Raw genomic sequence first — 24,127 nt, forward strand, 5'->3', positions numbered from 1 at the left:
ATAAAATGAAACATAAATAACAAAAGTTTCATCATAATAATGATTAATGCTTAATAAGATGAATAGTTTAACTTTTTAAACTCTAAGTGAAAAGAAATGGCTTTAATTTCATATATAGCTAAAAGAATTAAACTAATATTTTAAAACGGAAACTAGTAACCATCTGAAGTACAGAAAGAAAGAAATGATTTACCTTGTAAAACGTAACATGAAGCACCTGTTCATAAGTATTTTAGCACTTATTTAAATTAATAAGAATACATAACCATGAAATATATTGATTTTAATTTGTCCTTCAGTTTTTACTATTTTTGTCTTTTATTAACCAGCCATCTATTGTTGCATTTCCCTTCAAAGAATTTTATAGATTCCAGTCTATTTATTCTGTTTTTTTTTCTTTTAGGATTTTATTTTTCTGTATAAAGTCCATTGCATCTTCCAAGGTGTTAAAAATCTTTTTTCCTTCTGGAAGTTGAATCCTTATTTTTTTCTGGAAACAAGATTTGTGCTTTAATACTGTTGTTCTTTAAGCTTTTAACAAGTGGTACACATGCTTTTCTCTTGGACATCACTAATGTAGAATAGTCATTTTCAAATCTTATAGCATTTCTTTTAAAGTTTAACTTGATAATTAGTCCATGCAGCTTTTAAGACTAAATCTTACAATCACTGACCCTGATGAATATTTTTTTAAGATGAGTTAGAAAGTGATCTATGTGCCATTTCAGTGCAAAAGGAAAAAGCTTCTGGCAGGTTCAAAGTTTTAGACAGCCAGGTATTAAGAAATTGAATCATACTGTCTCTTTCTTCTTTTCAGGAATCCCATAAATCCTGGTGTTATTCCTTCTAGATATGTTCTCCAAGTGTTCTATTTTATCCTGGAATAAGTTGTCTTGTTTCAGAAGAAATTCATTATTATACCATGACCCCCCATTAATATTCCAAAACGTGCACGCTGATTGGCCAGTGTGCACGTTGTAAATCGACTTATATTAATGGAAAAAGGTCCGGTCACCCGGACTTTTTCCATTAGTATAAGTCTCTTTTAAAACACTGTCTCGCTATGTTAAAAGAGTTTAACATAGCGAGACAGGTTTAAAATAAGCAACGGAGATCTCTGTTGCTTATTTTAAAGCTGTCTCACTATGTTAAACCCATTTAACATAGCAAGACAGGTTTAAAAAAAAAAGCAATGGAGAAAGCAAGATCTCCGTTGCTTTTTACTGTTTCGCTATGTTAAATGGGTTTAACATAGCGAGACAGCTTTAAAATAAGCAACGGACATCTCCGTTGCTTATTTTAAAGCTGTCTTGCTATGTTAAACCCATTTAACATAGCAAAACAGTAAAAAGCAATGGAGATCTTGCTTTCTCCGTGCTTTTGGCCACAGCTCTGATGTACTGCGAGGCATGCAGTACATCAGAACTGCTGCGGATACCAGACAGCTGTGGAAGGGCAGCAAAGAGGCATTATACAATGCCATTATTTAAGAAAAGTAATTATTTCTTTTCTTAAATAATGTCATAGTATAATAATAACTCACTTCTGGTGTAGGTAATGCGGATTACCACGGTTGTCTTTGTTTGGTCCGGGCTTCGGGACCAAATTACGCCAACCGTGGGTAAATCCCGCATTACCCACACCCAGGCGTGGGTTATTGCTATATTATTTTCATTTTCAAGTAATCTTCCATCAAAATCAGACATTGCCCTTTCTATACGCAGGATTTGTGATGGTTGTTGTTTATGAGATTCACTCAGCACTTAAACTTGTTTTTTACATTCCTCTTTAAACTTATCCATTTTGCTTTCTAATTTATCGGTCTTTACAGATAACTCACTGATGTTACTTAGAATAGCCTGTATGTCTTTTTTCATAGTATTTTCCTGTACACTGGACATAGAGTGGCTCATTCTGAGACAATTAGTTCATTTTAGTTTTCTTGACAAGAAAAAAGTAATTAAAAGAGTTTCGAAATAATTATTTTTTGTAGTAAATCTTTTAGCAGATGTTTATCTATAAATCCATCAAGTTTTGAAACATTCTATTTGAGATTTTTTTTTAGTAAAAATCCTGCTAGAGATGTTAAAATGAAGGAGAACTAAAAGCAGTGCTATTAACTGCTCACCATCTTGGCCACGCCCCCAACTTCTCATCATTGTCTATAGTCTCCTGTTCTGGACCAATACCATGTTGAGATAAGCCTTGTCCTTCTTAGTCTTGCAACTTGTGTACGCATGTACATGAAGGACAGACAGACAAGGGGCATGTAGTTTAAAGCCTTTATTCATACAGGTGATGTGATAAGTGAACTTTATTAATCATGCTGCAAACAATAGAGAAGCTACACTCCTCTGCATTTATACTAGTCCTTGGCATAGATTTCTGTAGTGCAGCATTCTAAATCATGTGTGCTTTTGTGGGATGGGTCCTATGTCAGCATTCTTGGTAGATGCTTGCTAATACCCTTTAATATTTTTCCTTGAGGGTATTGAAGTGGCTGTCTCCCAACAATGCTGCCTTTTCCTTATCACACTCCCCTGGCTGTGACGGGGTGCATACAGCACTGTGTTCCTGGCTGGTCATGCACTGCATTTGTTGGCTTGCTCTGATGCTCTCCTCTTTGTTCTGTATCAGACAGTAATATGTTTCAACAGTTGTCCTTCTGTGGCCCATGTAGGAAGTGAGCTGAAGTCTCTTCACTGGGTGCTGCCTATAAAACTTCAATAGGGAAAAGTAAAACCAAATTAAGATATCTAAAGAATACTAAGGGGCACCTCCTCAAAGCAAAGAACCAAAGAGAATGTAATGGGTGATGTTACATTTGCTACTGTGGATTTTCACCACAGCGTCAACAAGAAATCTATTATACCAGCTTTGGCTGCTTGCTTCTTTGTTGCTTTAGACATGGCAGAGGGAGAGATCTTGTATACAACAGTCTTGATAAGTACAGTATTGAGCTCTCATAGTGGCATGGTTTCATTTCTGGCAGTAGGCACCTAGTGTGCTGGGCTTAGTTGATGAGCATATTATGAAATGTGCTGTCCACTACTAGACAAGCTGCACTATGGATGGCAGACATGTTGTGCAACATCACAGTAATGACATAACTGTCCACATCATATATATGGATCAGTTCAGCACAATGTAGGTTTCCTATAGCCATGTTATACAGGGCACTGGATCTCTGTGCATTTTTGAATGATAGCAGCAATATGAGATGGTTTCTTGTCATAATGTCCCCCTGGTCTCGTAGTTTTGTTGCTGTGGGCAGTTCATGGATTATCTTTTCTGCCTTCATGGCAAGGGTGATAGCTTTCTAAAGTGATGGTGCTTTAGGGCTTATGCATTTTGCTGAGCCTCTTATCTATACCTCATGTCGGGTCTATAGTAGAAGATCAAATGTTTAGGTGATCGAACACCTAAACACTGATCTTCTAATCAAAAGCAAAAGACGTCCAATGGACGATTTAATGCAAGGAAAGATTCCCCTTGGCCATTTGCCAGATTTTGCCATTTCAGTACTGTTGAACAATCTTGGAGTTGGTATATTTAGTTGGGGGGGGGGGTGAAGCCCCCCACTTAGTTTGGATGTAAAAATTTTTTTTTTTTACTGGCCGATGTGCTTGTTTCCCTGGTGGGTCCGATATTCTTAGGTTCGATATTAGAAGATCGATGTTTAGGTGTTCTATTACCTAAACATTCGGTCTTCTAATATAGACCCCCCTCATATCTACATACCTTTATTGATGTTTTCAATAATGCTTTCCAGAGTGGTATAACATTAATGAGGGTATCAGTCTCACACTGACAATCAGGGGCAAAGTGTCCAAAATCAATAAACTTCACAAATTTCATGAGAATGAATGTAGCAAATCATAATCCCAGGCTTATGCCTAGAGGCTCTATCTGTGCCTCAAACTTAAAAGGGCTGCAAGTGATAAGTTTGTGGAGATTTACTTCCACAAGAAAAGTAACTGTTGTCCTGTGAACAGCTGCAATACCTTAGTCCTTTTTTCCACCTTCTAAAGTCTCTGACCAGTTTTCATGTCTGTGAAAAAGGTCTTCATCTATATAATAGGAGTCTGATGACTCAACTGACACATCAAAATACATTGCACTGTGTCTGGGAGGGGCTTGCACATTTGTTTTCTATAAATCTCTACTTGATGATGGCGAGGGTGCATCAGTGCGCTTTACAAAAATGTTAGCTGAAGTCTTTAATAACTACACTGTAGTGCAAATACCTGCATGTTTTATGTTTCCCCATCTCTTAGTCATCTGTGAGGTACTGCTGCTATAACAGAGAATGTGCTGTTTCTTGTGACATTTATTATACATCCCTCAAATGCCTTGGCATGTGTATCACTTTCTTCTTGCAGTGGTGGCACTCTCTGAACGTCCTTTTCCTTGGTCCATGCTTACAGTATGAGAGTTCTGGAAAAAAAGAAAAAAGAGACCTGTTAGTTACAGTCAACCTTGGAGGACTGTAAGAGCTATGGCTTTCTAAGAGGCTAATGTTAGAAAAATAAAATAATGCTCTTCAGGAGACTGGGGGAATTAATGCAGCATGTGTAACTTTTAAGCCGCAGGAGCCATGCATTGTGGTGCAGATGTTTGCAGCAAGCGTTGAAGTCTGGAAAACAGCCTGTGGCAGAAAGTGAAAGAGGAGAAATACAAGCATGGTTGCTGGTGTTTCAAAGGAAATGCATACAAAATCACAGTATACAAAAGCACTGTGAATTTGAAATAAGCATCTAGAACTTTTACCTGGTATCCTTGTGGCTGAATCCATGACCGAAAACACAGCAAGGACAATTTCAAAGAATGTTACACAGACAGATTTTCTATACATAAGGTATAACTAACAACATCACAGAGTCAAGGATAAGCCTTTTTATGCTGGATTAAACTTGTGATAATGCATGAAAAAAATGTTGACAACAGTATAAAAATTAATGAGTAGAGACCAGTGAACTAAGTGTAAAAAGGTAAGCACTCAGTGTGTTAGCTGGAGAGGCGGTTTGGAACTTTGGATGAGAATGAATCAGATGCTCAGAGGCCAAGGGGAGTTCCACAGGCTCTGGATTTGTAATACAGGGGATAATAAATCTGCTCATCGCTGTCCAATGGAAGGTCCACAGAGCCATGCAAAATCAAGACGGTTAGTCCCCGGAGAGGTTTGAGGGCATTTGTGATCTAAAACAAATAAGCAGCCTGCAGGAGAGTTGTAAAAGGAGGGAATGCCAGCAGAATCCTGCAACAGGGGTGTGTGGTTGAAAAGGCAGGTTGGGGGGGTCTCCCTGATGGAAGTCTGGAAGGAAGTGTGAGGCAAAAAGCAGCCAGCCCAGAAAAACTCCAGCCTGTAAATGAGGGAATGAGCAGTCTTCCCCCAACAGAAGTCTGGAAGGGAATATGTGGCAGAAAGTGGACACCAGGAGACCTCAAGCCTGGGTAAGGAAGATCCAGTGGTGGTTCTCCTTCCCTAGAAGTCCCTGGTGTGTACAGGAGACTAAGTCCCTCCTTGAATATAACCCCAGGAGCCCAAGGAGGCACACATGATCTGACACTGGGGGCAGCCTGCAGGAGAGGGAGAGGCCCTGGCCTTAGGCCACCAGTCCAGAGAAATGAGGAAGTCCCTCATAGGGCTCTGGATTGGTAATACAGGGGATTCAGAAGTCTGGATGAGAATGGATCTGCCTTTCAGGAGCCAATGGGAGTTCCATGGGGCCAGGCAGAATCGGAGGGTGAGTCCTCTGTGAGCTTCAAGGGCATGCATGATCTGAAATGATTAGGCAGTTTGCAGGAAAGATGGAAGTGGAGGGAACACCAGCAAGAGCCTGCAGCCAGGAAAGGAGAGCTCCCGTCTATAGTAAAAAGGTAGCTCAGAGGGGGGTCTTCCCAATGGATGCCTGAAAGAGACCATGCAGCAGAAAGTAGCTGGCACAGCAGAGCTCCTGCCTGCATAAAGAGAGTTGAGCCGTAACCTCCCTACAGAAGTCTGGAAAAGAGAGTGGCTGAAAGTGATAGCTCCCATCTGGGTAAGGAAGGTCCAGTACTGGGCCTCTTCCCTGGAAGGCCCCAGTGTGTGCTAGAGACTAAGTCCCTTCCTCATAAGTCTGGATGTGAATGACTCTGCCCCTTAGCAAGTGAGGTTCCACAGGTCCAGTCAGTATTGGAGGGTTAATCCCTGGTGGGCTCTAGGGCTACACATGATCCCACACAATTGGGCAACTTGTGGAGACATGGAGGTAGAAGGGAGGGAGAGCTCCCAGCTGTATGTGAATGGCATTAAGAAGAAGGTGCCCCCACAGGTGAGCAGGGCAGAAGTGCTGTGCATTGATGGGAGAGCTCCCATATGTGTGAGGTGGAAGCAGAGAAGAATGCACTCCTTGGAAGAACCTGGTGTGCACCAAATACAAACTCCCCTACTTAGAAGTTCAGATGAGAATGCATTTGCCCCTCAGAGGCCAAGGTGAGCCCCAAGGGGCTAGTCAGAATCAGAGGGCTGATCCCTGGGGTGGCCTCAGGGGTACATGTGATCCAGCATGATCTGGCAGCATGCAGGAGACATGGAGGTGGAAAGGATTCAGGCAGGGGCCAGGAAGGAAGAGCTCCCAATTGTGGGTAAATGACAGTAAGGAGTCGGCTCCCCTGTGGAAATTAAAAGGGAGCCGGGCAATAGTATCTTGCATGCTGGGGAGAGCACCCACCTGTGTCAGGTGGGAGCAGAGGTGGGCCCCTTCGCTAGAAGCCTCTGGGGTGCACAAGGGTGTAGATCTAATTTGGGTAGCTTGGAAAGTACTGTGCTGATATTTAAAGATGTATGAGACATTCATGGGGAGGCCTGATGGCACCTGTGATTTGATATGAAGGTACAGCCTACAGTAAACATGAAAATGTCTGCTTATTACAGTTGCATGTGGTGGTACCTGCCAGTGCTGAGACTGTGTCATACCATTAAGGGTGTGTCACCTTGGCCTTTTTGGTTATCTTGATTCACTTTGTCCATTGATATCCATCCATTCTCTGTATGCACTAAGGTGAGATGCTGAAAATGAGATGCATTGTCTGTGTAACCCATGTCAAAGATTACACTTCCATTCCAAAGATGTATGGTTCAATATCCAAGAACACCTGGATGTTCGTCTTCAAGAGAATATCTAAAAGATATCTGTCTCTGTACATGCTCACCCAGATGATAAATTACCTGCTCTTTACTTTCTCCTTATCTTTACAAGTATTATTCCATTTGTTATTAGTCCAAATTCTCCTCCTTGCCTTTACCTCTCTTTCTTCTTCTTCCTCCTACCTATCCTGAAACATTCTTTCTCACTTCTTATCCTCCAGTTTCCCCTTTTTTGTCCTTCTATCAAGTTCATTTCCAAATATATTCCATAGCTCTTTACATAATGCTGCTATTAATTGATGATATTCTGTTTAAATGTTGTATATTTGATGATTATTTCTATAGCTCTGTTGCTTACATGTATGCATCTGTTTACTCTGTATTTTGTGTAATGTTGCTCTTTTCTGGTGCTTTTCTCTCCAAAAAAGTTAAATAGCTCATTTAGTAATGCTGCTATTAATTAAAGATACTCTGTTTATATTTTGTATACCTCTGCCGGGTCTATATCAGTTTGGCGAACACTTAATTGAGTGAATCACTAATCATCAAACCCTATTCAGCAAAAGCTCAATTAAGCAAATGATCATTTCAGCAAAAGATTTCACAGGGAAAGGACATTGTTGGCCATCATCAGGGATTTGCCCTTTACTCCACTGTAATGCAATCTCAAAGTTAGTACATATAGCTTGAAGCCCTCCACTTTGCAGGGTTTTAAATTTTATTGTATTTGTTCTGGTCAATGGCTGGCCTACTAGTTTTTTTCCCTTGGAAATGTTTGGCTGGAATAGTCATTCACTTAATTGAGCTTTTGCTGATTTGAGTTCAGTGATTAGTGAGTCACTCAATTCAGCTTTTGACGAAGTAATATAGACCCCCTCTGTCTGTTATGTTCTTTATGCAATGCTGGAATTTTTCCTGAGCTTTCCCTGAGCTTTTCTTCCCTGGCCTGCACTGAAAAAGGGGTAGCTTTATGCCCAGTTGGGCTATTCCAGTAAACAATGCAATAAATAAATAAATAAATAATAAGTTGGGCAACCTGGTAATCAAAACAAAAAATATATACATAGATTTGCACATGCATAAAAAATATTCCCTTTTGTTTTATGAGAACATAAAGTAGTCCTATATCAGGACAAAAAATTACCTGTGTAGCTGCCAATGAAAGGCTACATTCTTCCAACTCACATGAGTGGTACTTCAAGGGAAATATTCTGTGAAGTATCTATTGAGTTGATCCGCAACAATGAAGCAGGTATGCCTGTTGTTTGATTAAACATGAAGTGTAATATGGGAAGACAAAATGTGTAATCTGCATGCCTTTTCACTTTTTAGAGATGTTTGCAGGTGGACAGAGGCTGTTCTTCATTTTTTTTACATAAAATAATGATTTTATGTGAAAAATAGGAGTGTAAAAACAGATTAATGTTTAGTTGCAGAAGGTAATTTCGGCTAACAGAAACAAACTGAAAACCATTTGCCAAAACTACCTTTGGCAGTCAATACAACAATTTTTTTTTTCTGGGAGGCCAGACACCTGCACCCCCCATGTGAGGGACACCCCCACCCCTCCCCCTGAACTTATGTACACCAACATTGAGGTTATACAACAGAGGAGAAGACAGAAACTTATACTGTTGCTGAAAATAATTTGAGCAAACACTTGCCTCGGGGTTCATTATACCCTACACAGAGTGTAGGAATAGTGAAGCAGCTGCTACACGGAACATGGTCATCGAGCAATTCAGGAAAGGGCTCTCAGGATGTCCAGGAGTGCTCCTACACTATTCCTGCATGGACACCACTGCCTAATGCTAATTACCTCATTTGCTGGTGAAAACCATGCAAATGAGGTGAATTAGCGATTCATCAAGCAGGCAGATGTCCATGGAGGAATATTGTAAGAAGCAGAAATGTGTTCAGTTACTAGCTAAGCACATTTCTGCAAATTAGAAAATGGAGACATGACAGCTCGAAATAAAGCATGTATTATATCTAATAGTTTCAATTTTTTAAAGAAAAACTTTTTTTTTGGCCGATCTCGGACGTTTAAGTATAGGGCAGTGGCACACAAATGGGATCATGCCGAAAAGAAAAGAAAAGGAGAAAAATCTGTTTGTACAGAAATCTGCATTTTGTCATTATAGTCAATGGCATGCAGAATGAAAACAATACCAGGGAATAGTGGTTGCTAAGGGGAAAGGCCCAGTCTAAGTGTGGTAACTATGGAGTAAGGCGGTGGTGTATGCAAATGAGGGGATTTATACTGAATCACAAATTTCTTCTAAGTGTCAGACTGCACCTAACTGTGTAAGTGCTCTAACACCACCATGTAGACAATAGGAGCAGCTAACATGAAAAGGGGGTGTATCATGCTTGCTGTAAGCACCTTGGAACTCAGTGGCCCATGTTTGCCCTTTGCTAAGCACAGCTAAGGAAGTGGGTGTGTCTGAGGCTGTATTGTCTTATTCCATGAAATGCAGAGCATGTTCACATCCAGTGAGAGCCAGTTCTTCTTAAAACTGTTTACTTTAGCTAAACGGGTGTGCGCGGCGTGAACCAGGCCTAACAGGCCTAAAACAAAACAAAAAATAACACAGGAAATAGCAGAACTGTTTACATTTGAGCACCGGAAATGCACAGCATGCATCAGGGCTTAAACAGGTAGGAAATGGGAAGGAGAAACAGCAGAAAGAAGGCAATCAAGGAAAACTACCATAGCTGGCAGGTGAAATGTATCAGAATCAGCCAATTACACAGGCAGCAGCCCAGAACACTACTATAAACTATGCTAACACCTTTTAGTATGGTTTTTGCCACAAACTCTACACCACTGGTGTACACATTCGGGGGAATTTTAAATTGACAAAACTAACAAAACATGTTAGGTGCTGCTGTTGCTTTGATCTATCAGTATGTGCTAGAGAATGAGGGTGGTGAGGAGAATAATGCTGACAACCAACTCAGACCGAGGAGTAGGAGAAGAGTGTTTAGACCCAGGGTAACCTACCAGGGGCTACATGATCTGGAGATAGTAGAGTGCTACAGGATGGAGAAGGACACACTTCAGCAACTTGCTGAGCTGTGCCGGCCTTGCCTCAGACCCAGAGCCAACAGAGGTAAACCCATCCCAGTGGCTACCAAGGTATGTGCAGCCTTAAGAATACTAGCTACAGGTATTTTCCAAAGACCAACTGGAGATATCATGGGGGTCTCACAGGCATCTGCATCCAGGATACTCCACCAGTTCCTTGATGCCATGCAACCACATGCTGCTGAGCACATTTACTTCCCCAGCACCCGTGAGGAGAGGACCATCAATATGCATCTCTTCCACTGTGTAGCAGAATAACCATAGGTACTGGGTGTCACAGACTGCACACACATCCACATCAAAGCACCACCCGGTGACCAGGGTAGGATCTATCTAAACCACAAGGGGTTCCACTCCATCAACTGCCAAGTTGTGTGCGATGCCCAGGGCATTATCATGAATGTGTGTGCTGGCAGCCCTGGAAGCTATCACGACTCCTACATCTGGCATTCGTCACAGCTATACCAGGTGTTTGCCAGTGGGGACATCCTATATGGCCATCTGGTGGGGGATGCTGGCTACGCACTGGAGCCATGGCTAATGACACCCATCAGAAATGCACACACGCCCACACAAGAATGTCATAATGAGGCACACACACAAACCAGGATCATTATAGAGCATGGATTTGGGATGCTCAAGTCACGGTTCCACTGCCTTGACATATCTGGTGGAGCCTTGCAGTACTCTCCAGCCACATGTGCACACATGTTCATAGTATATGGCATGCTACACAATACGATCCTGTGGAAACAGCTGCAGCAGGAACAAAATGGGGAAGGGCCACACAGCCCCCCACCATTGCCAACGTCTCCACAGGCACAGAGGGACTCAGAGAAGGAACATCCTGAACCTGCCCCTGTAGGCAGACGGAGACATGCCCAGTATGCCCTGTCCTTGGCAAAGAAGCAGCACATAGCACATACATTGATACAGTAGGGCCCGAGGGACTGATCTCTCTCTCTCTCTCTCTCTGACTCACACACACAGTAAAATGGATGCCAAATATCACACCACCTATACCTTACCATGTATAGGCAGTGTACTGCATGCATTCAACATAGTCAGCCCTCAGGCACCATCCTCACAACAGACTCAGGCACAAGATAAGCCAGTCTCCTTAACAAAATAAATGAATAGAGTGGAATGTTCTGATAGCATATATATGGTATTGATTCAAGCATGCAAGGGAATGGAGTGGCTTAATGGGATAGCAGCAGACAACTGACAGCTCTGTGGGACAGCAGGAAGTGTATTCCCAGTACTGGCTTACCCACACTATGCAGTACCACCCTAGTTAACAAATACCACTGCAGTATATGTGGTGAGCCAAATAAGTGGGGGGGTCATAGGTTGCAAGCATGGATGTCAATGTGGGGGTCCCATATCACCCCCAACCTCACCCACCAGATCAGCTGTAGAAAACCATACAGAAATGTCCGGCAAAGGTCCCCACATGGTGACATACATGAAATCCCCACCTGCAGACTTTTACACAGTGATATCACAGCAGGTCTGGCAGTGGCAGCATAGCTTTGAAAGGTAAGAAGTCTGAAACTACAAATGATTAGGCAAGAACAATCTGACCTGTGGTCAATACTGTTATGCCTGTAGTCTCAAAGATAGGGCACACCACTATGCTAAATGGAACCAAAATGTTAAGCAAATATCAGCACAGTCTCTGCAAATATTAAACTGTGTACAGATGTGTCACCTCCCCACATAGTCCCATTGGAATGCAGTAACATGTCCCTAGCCTTAAGCAGCATTCAGCTGTCAACTAGAGTGATGACTCAACATAAACAGAAAGCAATTGTCAATCAATAATACCCACAATCAACTTACTGATACCATCACAGGGTTGGCCACTGCCGGCAGCCTGGGAACATATGATCATCAGAATGCACTGCCTTGCTACAGATGGCCTGCATCTGTTACACCTGGCCTACAGGCCTGTGGCAAATGCCCATGCCTCACCCACAGTGCCCTGTTAGGGAGTGTCATGCGGTCCATAATACCAACATAACTCAGTCTACAAAATGCAAATAAAGGCCATGCTGCTAATTGCTAGGAGAAAACCTGCCAGTGTCAGAGAGCCAGAAATCTGAACAAAGCCATGAATAATGGGGTGAAAAAGGTCCAAAGAGAATGACACCTTTGAAATACTGCCCTAATAATGTTATAAAGTTGATGGAATAATTGTAGTACCATGGAATGTCTGATGGGTACCAAGTCTGAAACCGCAATGTCAGCTGTCAGTAATATCTGACTGCAACCCTGAGTGACTTGTAAAACACTTTTCCTTGAAAACCACACTTGTTTGGGTAACCAATGAGATATATGAGTCATGAATGTGGACATTCTGTGATACTCTGTACAGTCGACAGGCAGGCCTAGGAGTCTAAATATGGGAATGTACTCACTGTAAGCAGTCCTAACCCTGGAAGATGGTGACATGTCAGCACCCACAGAACCCTGGCCCACAGCCAAGGGAAGTAACACACCCTTCCCTGATCACTCATCCTATGCAACATCCTGACCCCAAAATGTGGCCATCCAAGCAGAATAAGGTGAGACAAACACACACCTCCAGGCTGGTCAAACAGTCTGATACACACAAGACCCTCCAAGTGCAGTCAACCTTTGACAAGACCTCTATGCAAAGTACTGGTAGCTATAAGCAAACATATCTGACCCAGGACACCCCCCCCACACACACACACACATATCTTATCCCTTACAAATCTATCCAGAGTCTGCCTGTCACCCTGATCCTGTCTGACTTATATTATCCAACCATGGACTAGAACTCAGACCAGGCCAGAACAGAAATGCACAGAGATTCCACCATTGCAATATATCACCAAGGTGCTGGACTATTTCCACAGCACTAGCAGCTTATTGCTTGTAAGCACACCTCTCAACAGGCTGGATTGTGCAAGAATGCATAGCATTTGGCCTATAACCCTGATGAGTGCATCATCCATCCTGTATTCCTCTGGTAAATTACTGTGATGATCTGAGGATGTATGTCACGAGGTACTGAAACAAGACATGACAGTGTCAAATGGCATATATGTCAGAAGTCTGCTAAAACAAGCCCTGTAACCCCAGCAACTCATACATTACTGAGAGAAATAGTCACAATCAACGTATAGCCCATTGTCTTCCCATTTTGATAGGCAATCTCCTGATATCCTGCACCAACAGGTTGAGAAATGTGGTTGTAGCACAAAACAAATTGAACTGGAGTGCAACAATTTCTGGAATGGAGTCCCACATGTACTATAGAAGGTCACACTGGGCATGCTCATACACTTAGAGAAATGTCAGTAGGATCTAGGAATGAACAGGCCTTCCCCACCCAGTGCACTTCCCATTGCCCTACTTTAGCAGTCCTGAAGATGTCAGTCACCATAGAAGTCCCTTTTGTCAGACCTTAGCCCTATAAGCTCTGTGGTGTGTGCAATAGCTGTGTAACACTAATAGTACAAACAACTAGTTAGGTAGGAGCTCTAATCGTAGTCCTGGCAAATATAAAATTGTGTGTGTGTGTGTGTGTGTGTGTGTGTGTGTGTGTGTGTGTGTGTGTGTGTGTGTGTGTGCATGTGTGTGTGTGTGTGCGTGTGTGCGTGTGTGTGTGTGTGTGTGTGTGTGTGTGTGTGTGTGTGTGTGTGTGTGTGTGTGTGTGTGTTTACAAGTTAAAGCTTTTGGGTCAATTCAAACTCAGTACACTTCCCCTTTCCCTACTTTACTAGTCCTGCAGATATGAATCACCTTAGAAGTCTCTTTTGTCAGGCGTCAGCCCCATAAACTCAGTGGCATGTGCAATAACTGCATAACACTGTAGTACAAATAACTAGTTAGGTAGGAGCTCTAATCTCAGTCCTGGCAAATGTAAATGGTTGTGTGTGTGTGTGTGTGTGTGTGTGTGTGTGTGTGTGTGTGTGTGTGTGTGTGTGTGTGTGTGTGTGTGTGCACATGTGTGTGTGTCTGTGTGTGTGTGTGTGTGTGTGTGTGTGTGTGTGTGTGTGTGTGTGTGTGTGTGTGTGTGTGTGTGTGTTTACAAGTTAAAGCTTTTGGGTCCATTCAAACCCAGTACACCTCCCCTTTCCCTACTTTAGCAGTCCTGCAGATATCAGTCACTTTAGAAGCTCCTTTCATCAGACCTCAGTCCCATAAGCTCTGTGGCATGTGCAATAACTGTGTAACACTATAGTATAAATAACTAGTTAAGTAGGGGTTCTAATCTCAGTCCTAACAAATATTAAAATGTGTGTGTTTACAATTTAAAGCTTTTGGGTCCATTCAAACCCAGTACACTTCCTCTTTCCCTACTTTAGCAGTCCTGCAAATATCAGTCACCTTAGAAGCTCCTTTCATCAGCCTTCAGCCCCATAAGCTCTGTGGCATGTGTGATAACTGTGTAATACTATAGTATAAATGACTAGATAGGGAGGAGTTCTAATCTCAGTTCTGACACATGTGTGTAAGTTCATAGGTTCATAGGTTAGTACTAGGCTAACTGCCCTCGTGGGCCATTTTTAGTCTAGCCATTTACCCCATGTGAGAATCAAACCCTGCACCTTATGTTTGTAAAGTAAACACCTTAACCATTATGCCAACCTCCCACTTCCCACTCCCACAGTAAGTGTGTATATGTGTAGTTTAAAGTATTTTGTGGCCTCTCTCACCCAGCACTTCACCCATTGCCATACTTTATAAGGGCTGGTGATGTTCTTCACTTTAGAAGTACCTTTGGACAATCTTTACCCTATAAGCTCCTTGGAGAGTGTGATAAATGTGCAACATTGTAGTAAAAATAAATAGATAGGTAGAGGTTCTAATCTCAGTCCAAGCAATTGTGTGTGGGTGTGTGAGAACCATATCCATTGGGGGGTGGGTTTTGGTACTTTTTGCTGTTGCCCACCCTGTACATGTCCCAGTGTCCACATTCCAAGGCCGCATAGTTGTCATCCACTGTAGAGGGACCTGTAGACACTCTGCAGCTCTATATGCATTGTGCCATGTGCAATAACCATGTGATAGTATGGACTAGATAACAAGATTAGCTGCCCAGCTAATCCTTGAATATCACTCCCCACTCAGGAATCATACACCAACACACTCAGGTAGGCAGCCACATCTACATCAGTAGGTGGCCTGCAAACCAGCTCATAGATAGAACCCACAGTGTGAAAGCAGCGGACTCCATGTCAGAATGCTGAACAATCACGAGTGGAGTCCCACAGGTTGTGGACCTGGGTTCCGTCATGTTTGGGATCCACACCTCTGAGGGTCAGCCCAATACAAATGCACCCGAACTGACAATGTTTGCAGATGACTACAAGGTAGGTGCTATTATTACCCCCCCCCCACACATGAGGTTGACATTCTTCACAAAGGCCTCTCTGAGACTTATGACTGTTGTCAGAATGCTGAACATAAGCTGAATGCCAGATGATGTGCCACCATCCCCTTTGGGTATGACATGGTTCTCATAAAGTAATACATTGATGGTAGTCCACTGAACACTGATGTAGGTATAACAGAACTGGGAACACAGGTTGACAGTGAGCTCTATGGTGACCACTACAGTGCCACTGTCTTCTGAAAGTCCTTCCATGTGTCACATCTCCTGACTCAGGGTGTTGAATCTGGGAAGTAAAAGGACAGTGTTTCCCTGCACACTCCCCTCAGTAGGCCAATCAATGTGTACCATGGCCCATTTGTCATGTACCCACTGGACACCAGCAACAACAAGAGAAGCTGCAAATGTACCTCACAAAGAGAATCTTAGGTGCTACACACTTGCCTCATATGGACAGACTCCAACAACTGCAATGAATCTCTGTCTCATATTGGCTACTTAGGTGCGATCTCTGCCTGACATACACATGTCTGACCCAACCCTGTCAGGAATGCTACATTCGAGGAAACCAATCTGTCCACACAACATGCCCCAGATACCTCAACCCCATCACAATCAACAGGACATGCCAGAGGGACAAGTTCACAACCCAGAGACTGGCCATGCTATGAAATAGAATTCACATACATGTTAAGCCGAGCACATCACTGGCCCTCTTCAAAAGAAATCAGGAGGAGTGGATGGGGAATAGACTACCCACCCTGGGTTCACTCCAGTGACTATACTCAGTAGACACACTGGGGAGTATCATCAGGTGGCATAATGCCAGTGGATTCCCATGAGTTAGCCTTGTAAAGCCTCCATGGTCATTTGCCACGTACACACCTATGACTCTTTGAACCCATGGATCTCAGTACTGTCAAGTGTGTGTGTGTGTGTGTGTGTGTGTGTGTGTGTGTGTGTGTGTATGTGTGTGTGCATTAGTGTGTCTGAAAGTGTTTGTGAGTGTGTAAACATGTGGGTGAAAGTAGTTGGTAGCCCGTCTCAGCCAGTATGACTACCACTGCCATACCTTACAAGTGCTGTAGATGTTATTCACTATATAGGTACCTTGGGACACTCCCCAACCTATAAACTCTGTGGTGTGTGCAGTAACTGCATAACTCTATAATACCAATAGCCACATAGCTAGGGGGTCTAATATGAGTCCTGGCAAGTGTGTGTGTGTGTGTGTGCGTGTGTGTGTGTGTGTGTGTGTGTGTGTGTGTGTGTGTGTGTGTGTGTGTGTGTGTGTGTGTGTGTGTGTGTGTGTGTGTGTGTGTGTGTGTGTGTGTGTGTGTGTGTGTGTAGGTTATAGTATTTTGTGGCCTCTCTCTCACCCAGTACATCACCCATTGTCATGATTTGCAAGGCCTAGTGATGTCCCTTGCCTTAGAAGTACATTTGGACAAGTGTTACCCCATAACCTCCATGGCGTGTGCGATAAATGAGTAACAATGTAGTAACAATAAATAGGTAGATAGGGGTTCTACTCCCAGTCCTGGCAATGTATGTGAGAGAACAGTATCTTGTTTGTGTGTTTGTGTGTGAACAACATCCATTGGATGGGCATGGATTCATATTTTATGCCATGGTGCACACAGTACACATTCCTAAGTCTACTGTATGAGGTCCACTGTTCACATCAACTGTAGTGGTATCTGTAGACACTCTTCAGTCCTATAAGCCCTCTGTAACAGTATGGAATAGTATGGTACGAATAACAAGATAGGTTGGTCTGCTAATGTCAGTACTGGCAAGTGTGTGTGTGTGTGTGTGTGTGTGTGTGTGTGTGTGTGTGTGTGTGTGTGTGTGTGTGTGTGTGTGTGTGTGTGTGCGCGCATTGGTGAGTATAGCAGTGGTTGTGAGTGTGTAGACTTATATGCGAGACTATTATGAGTACTCTCACACCCAGTACAGCCACCATTGCCATACCCCACAAGGCCATGCAATGTTATTCACCTTACAGGTACCTTGTAACACTCATCACACTAGTAGTCCTATGCCACCTACAATAACCGCATAATAGTGTGGTACCACAACTTGATGGTTAGGGGTTCCAAACACAACACTGGCAACTGTGATCCTGTGCGCGCATGTGTGTGTGTGTGTGTGTGTGTGTGTGTGTGTGTGTGTGTGTGTGTGTGTGTGTGTGTGTGTGTGTGTGTGTGTGTGAAAACAGTATTCTCTGTGTGTTTGGTTGACACAATATCCTCTGGGGTTGAGGGCATTAGAAATATGAGGTGTGTTCCACCCACCATACTTACCATTGTCCACTATACTAGAGCTGATGTCAACCACCATTGACTGAGATACAAACTCTCAGCCCTATAAGTTGTAAGGCACATGCAAGAACTATGACACAGACCTGGGAAATGTGTGCAGATAACAGCTGTCCCCGACAATGATGTGGTTGATGTGTTACTACACTGCCATACCCCTTGTTGGTGATGTCTGCAGGGCCACATCCTGATGACACACAGACACCTGGAACACAAACAGAATACAGCAAGTGAGAACACATTCGCTAAGTGCTACTAACACAGATAATGCATCATGGCTGAAAAGGTACACACACACTCTGATGTGTACCCATTACAAATGCCAGATGACAGCACCTTACACAGCATTAAATACCTACACTCTACTAAAGTCACCCTGTGCATCAGACCCATATAAGCATGTCCTTGCATCGATGGTATGGATGGCATGGATGTGGCACAGGTATCATCATATGCACAGGGTGTTGTGTAGGTTTGCCAGAAGCCTAGGCTGGGCCACACAGTTGACATCATGTGTGTGTGTTTGGGAGGGTGTTCATTAAATGGGCAGTGCAGGGGTGGTGGTGTGTGTGTGTGTGTGTGTATCAGCCCCTGACAACCCCATCTGTGCCTCAGTATGAGTATCATCACGGTCAGATTTTGCAGAGACACTGACATCAGTATCAGAGCAGGAGGGACTGCAGCCACCATGTCCACCTGTGAGGGAAAAACAATATATGTAAATTACTCCTGGCACTATAAGGTTTGCACACACACATACACACACACACACACACACACACACACACACACACATACACACACACACACACACACACACACAAACAGGTGAGGTGCCTCGAAGGCATTACACAGACCGCACATTAGCCAACTGGGGGCATTCACAACACGCAGTCAGACAATAACATACACACTTTGGATGGACCATCAGCATCATGCAGTGCAGCCCTTTCCAATTACCATTACTACTAATATACACCTCTGGGATACGTGAGTGGTGTTTTATATTTGATGGCCTTTCACCTAGCATACACTGCACCCATGTAAATTATTGCTGTTCACCTGTATAGCACTGTGGCAACTCCTACAGAACATACCCCCAACTGTACAGGGTTTTGCTGAATGTCTACATGTGTAGCTCATATGTTTGCTCTGTTCCTCATAACTCCTGTGTTTGCCTGATACATTACTGGGTTGGCCTGTGGATTGGTGCCACTAAGTAATGTCCTAATTGGAGATGCAGACTGCATAACCTGCAGTATATGTATTGTAAAACAAAGCCGGTTACTCAAACAACTTCCCAAGCTTACATTGGATATAGTAAGTGTACACACACCTATTAACATGCCAGGTTTTCGTGATATATCACATGAGACCTCAGAAATCAGGTCATAACATTGCCATAATTTCATATGACATATAACCTGTGCAATCCAATTGAAGAACATACACATCAGTTACAGGTAACATCAGGTAACTGAAATAGGTACAATAGGCTGGTTGCATGAGTGTGCGCACCCTTAAAGTAATACTCTGTTAAAGCAACCTTTGATTTAATCACAGCATGCAGTCCTCTTGGGAAGGTGTCTATCAGCATGGCACATCTCAACTTGCCAATGTTTGCACACTCTCCCTTGCAAAACACCTCCAACTATGTCAGATTACAAGAGCATTCCCTGCGCACTGCCCTCTTCAGGTTCCCTGCATATATCCTATTGGACGTAGGTGTGGGCTCTGACTCAGACAGTGCAGAACATTGCATGTGTTCTGGTGAAGTTATCCTTTTGTTGATATGGATGTATGGTTTGGGCCATTGTTGTGTGGAAAGGTGAAATTCCACACCATCCACAGCTATGTGGCAGACACCAGAATGTTTTGGAGCCACAAGGGACCAGTGTTTGGAACTGTTCATAATCCCCTCTAACTTGGCTACAGCCCCAGTTCCAGCTTGTGAACAGCAGCCCCAAAGCAGGACACTGCCATCACCATGCTTCACCTTGGGGGCGGTACTGTTGTGGTAATGTGCAATGGTAATATTATGCTAAACACACCTGTCATAATTGTGACCAGTGAGTACAACCATGGTCCCATATTAACATAACACATTTTCCCACTTGGTTTTTGGAGACCTGATGCATTGTTTCCAGACTTTCACCAGGCCTGGATATTGTTTGGTGTGAGGAACTTCTGCCATCTTTCAACCCCACCCTATAGGCAGGACATATGGAGACCATGGAAGGTTGTTGTCACATGTAGTACACACCCAGTACTTGCTGGTGATTCCTGCTACTCTTTCACTGTTGCTGTAGGGCTCCTGGCCAGTTTTGATCTTGTATTCTCATAGACTTTGGTGGGATGTCCACTCCTTTGCAATGTCACTGTAGCCCCATATTTTCCCCACCCCACCTGTTGATGACTGTCTGCACTGTGTTCCATAGTATGTGCAATGCTGTGGAAATGTTTTGTAACCCTTTTCCAGGCTGATACATCTGGGTATATGTTAGGATAAACCTGGTAGGACAGCTGGCCATTAGTTGCTGTTAATCAAAGACCCTCTGTAATTGATGGCTGTTGTGTACCCAGTAAGATGTACTGCTGTAGTTATATTGAAAGCTGCCTCAACAGAGTACTAGCATCAGCCTGTGCACACATATGCATCTAGGTTGTTGTACTATTTCTATGTGTCATTATTGTTTCCCTAACAGAATTGTTTGCTTTACAATTGAATTGTACAGGTTATAGGTCACATGAAAGGATGGCAGTATTTTGAACTTGTCTATTATGCTCTCATTTTTTGTATATCACACATACCTGGCATTATAACAGGTGTGTACAGCATTTATATGTAATTTATACCACTAATTTCTACAATATGACCCTAGTTTTGGGCCTTTGTCCCCCCATTTTGTCAGTCTTTGTCCAGGTGTCCTGCAATGACAGGTTGTGAGGTATGCTACAGATACATGACATCTCCTGCAAACAGGCCCCTATCATGACCACCATGATGCAATGCAGTAAACACCACCACAGGTGAACATGCAGATATTGCCAAATGGCTGAGTGTAACAGTTGTGTGCATGGTCACATGCATTAACTGTAGCATGCCTGAGGTACTGGTGAGCCACAAGAGGGAAACTCCATACTTACTGGTTTCAGGCTGCTGTCCCATGTGCAGACCAAAGGGACCTTTGTAGTTGTGAGGGAGAGGTGTTGTCAGCAGATTCACATTAGGCATTGTTGCAAGATGAATGCTACATTTCTGCACAGGTACAGTACACACTATGATATTACACAATTGGCTGTTCTTCACCATAGATGTGCACTTGTGTGCATTACTACACACCACCCACTACTCCATTTTGCACTGACATATGCATCTATAGACTCTGTAGAAGACAGTTTAAATGCTACCTCATTACATTGATGTGCTCTTTGGCCTTATCTGGATGCTCCTTGCCTGTTGCCTGGGTGCCACCCACCTACACAACTGCTGTTTCACGTGTTTGAGTTTGTGTGGGGGCTACCCGAAGGTTGGCAAGTAGCTCCTCTGTCGCCGCAAGTGGGGACTGTGTGGCTGGCCCCCCCAATGATAGCAGTACAGTCCCTCACTACTGCAGCAGCCCTTTGCCAGGCACAGTGTATCAGGTCAGTTGCTCTATGCCTGACCTAATCATATGTGCGTACATGGTGGCCCAACATGTTCACTCTGTGGATGATCTCATCCAATAGGGCAGTCCATTCCTGCAGATTTTGCCGACTGTGGCCAGAAAAAATGGCATAGTTTAAGACTACAGCTTGTGTGATGGCTGCTGTCTCTGCATCACTGTAAGGCATTTGCTGCTACATGGCATCTGGAGGACATACACAGGGGAAACACATCACAGGACTTCAGACATTGCCCAGAGTTCTTTACAGAGCCAGCACATGCATATGGACTATCATTAGCCACCACTTACAAACACATCATACCCCTGTACCTGGCAGGACTGTATAAACATGCATTGTACTCCTGGTCATGATGTATCATGCTCCCCCCACTGAGGCCCAGTACATTGCATAAACCACCATTCTTCATTAACGTTTGTGTAGAGGGATGAAAGTGGCCATGTTCCTTGCAGGTGAGATGTCAATGGTGCTCAGGCTTTGCTTGCACACAGTGTGTAATGGAGCTGGAAGCATATGCCTGGGTTCATGTAGGATGCAGACAGGAATGTTATCAGGCCCCAAGGGGACTTGCTTTTGTTAACTTTGATTAAGCAGTTTGGACCTGATCCATGATGATGAGGGGAGGGGTCTGTGTGCTGTGCATATCCACCTATACTGATGGTGATGTTTGCCCTAAACCTGTCTGCAGCAGGTTGGCTGTAGCTATGGTGTGTGTGTATGTGCTGTGATTGACCACCATTACAGGGTGGGTTCGGTGGGTTGGTGCCTCTGAGACTGCAGACATATGTGAAGATGGCCTTGTGATTGCCCTTAGTGGATGTGCCCAGTTTGTACTCATAGTTAGCCTTACAGTAATCCACCTGTGACCTATTATGCTCATTCAGACAAAGGCTGACATGCCGCCCGGTTGGTGCCTGCTCCTACTTTGCCCTGTACAACCAATATAGCATCACATTATGTGCTTTCTGCATTGCTGCTGTCCAGCAAAGGGGTGTTCTCTACTTTGGTGGAGACGGGTTTTACAAGTAAGGTATTGCTGAGGCCATACAGCTATGTGGGTGGTCATATATCTGTTTGTAGTAGGCATGGACACAGGGTCAGAACACAGATGGCCACCTCTACAATTTCAACGTGATGCTCATGCTTATTATACTACCCATGTGTGTGTCAGAGCAATGACACCACCAGTAGCAGTAGAGGCGTAACTCTGTTGGATGCACAGAAACTAAGGTTACACATGTGTACAACATGTACAGCTTATTCACCTGATGTTTTGCATCCCATGTCAGTTGTTATGAGGTAGCCAGGTACACCTACCCATACAGACATATGCACAGGTAATACCTGCTATACATTTCTGTTCTTTGTCAGTATGGCACACTGTAATGACAATCTTGCTGCTCAGTCAGTCATGTCAACTTGTTAGGGCAGGACATCTGTAGGACACTGCATATACATGGTGGGCTATGGGCCACAATTAGTGAAACTTTCTTCATATTGCTGTAACACACGTATGTCATTTGATAGTGCAGTAGCCTTTGCATTCACATACATACTCTGGAGGATGTCTGATGCTCATATGGTAGGCAGAGAGGTGAAAAGCTAGGTGTGTGGTAGTGAGGGTAGGAATTGTTAATGTTGTGAGTATGACTGGTATGGGGACAGAGCTAGCTGATATGCTGGACAGAGGAAAGGTGGATATATTGTGTGTGCCAGACACCAGATGGAAGGGGTGTACAGCTGTGTGTATTAGAGTCGGGTACAAGGACAGGAAATGGTGTAGGGGTTAACCTGAAGGAACATTATGCCAAGAGTGTTTGTGGAGGTGATAAGAGTGTCAGGTAGAGTGATGTTGATGGTGTAATGTTGACAGTAGTTAGTGCTTATGCTCCACTAATTGCATGTGTGATGGACGAGACAGACATACTTTAGTGTAGCTGGATGAAGTGGTGATGTGTGCACCCAAGGGTGAGTGAGTGGTGATTGGAGCAGATTTCAATGGGCATGTTGGTGAAGGGGACAGAGGAGATGCAGAAGTGATGTGTCGGTATGATGTTAAGCATAGGAATGCAGAAGGAGAGATGGTGGTGAAGTTTGCAACAGAGGTTGGACATGGGTGTGGTGAATACATAGTATTACAAGACCGAGGGGCATAGTGTGACATACAAGAGGGGAGGAAGATGCACACAGGTGGGCTATCTCCTATGCAGGTGGGCCTATTTGAAGGAGTTTGGTAACTGTAAAGTGGTGACAGGGGAAAGTGCAGTTAGGCAGCATGGAAGGCTGGTCTGTGGGACAACACTGGTGATCAAGAAGAGGTGGGAGGAGTGTGAGGGCAGCACCATGGATCAAATGGTGGATACTGAGAAAGGGTGATTGTGAGGTTGAGTTCAGGGTAGAGTTAAGACAGGTAGTGGGTGGCGGTGAAGAGTTAGCAAATATCTGGGTAACTAGTAAGCAAGGGAGATGAGTAGAATGGGGCTTGGTGTGACATCTGCACAGAGGAAGGAGGACATGGAGACCTGCTGATGGCATGAGGAAGTACAGGG

The 24,127-nt window shown here is 43.7% G+C and overlaps 1 long non-coding RNA gene across 1 annotated transcript in view; it reads right to left on the reverse strand.

The window, feature by feature from the left end:
• Positions 1–2,287: 2,287 nt before the first annotated feature.
• Positions 2,288–24,127, reverse strand: part of LOC122816710 — a 452,608-nt gene continuing 430,768 nt past the window's right edge. Inside the window, exon 3 of the long non-coding RNA XR_006367096.1 lies at positions 2,288–4,437. This is a non-coding gene — a long non-coding RNA (uncharacterized LOC122816710). The remainder of the gene's footprint in view (positions 4,438–24,127) is intronic.

Source organism: Protopterus annectens, chromosome 12.part0, assembly GCF_019279795.1.
Source record: "Protopterus annectens isolate FY-2018-M chromosome 12.part0, PAN1.0, whole genome shotgun sequence".
Classification (NCBI taxonomy): Eukaryota; Metazoa; Chordata; order Ceratodontiformes; family Protopteridae; genus Protopterus; species Protopterus annectens.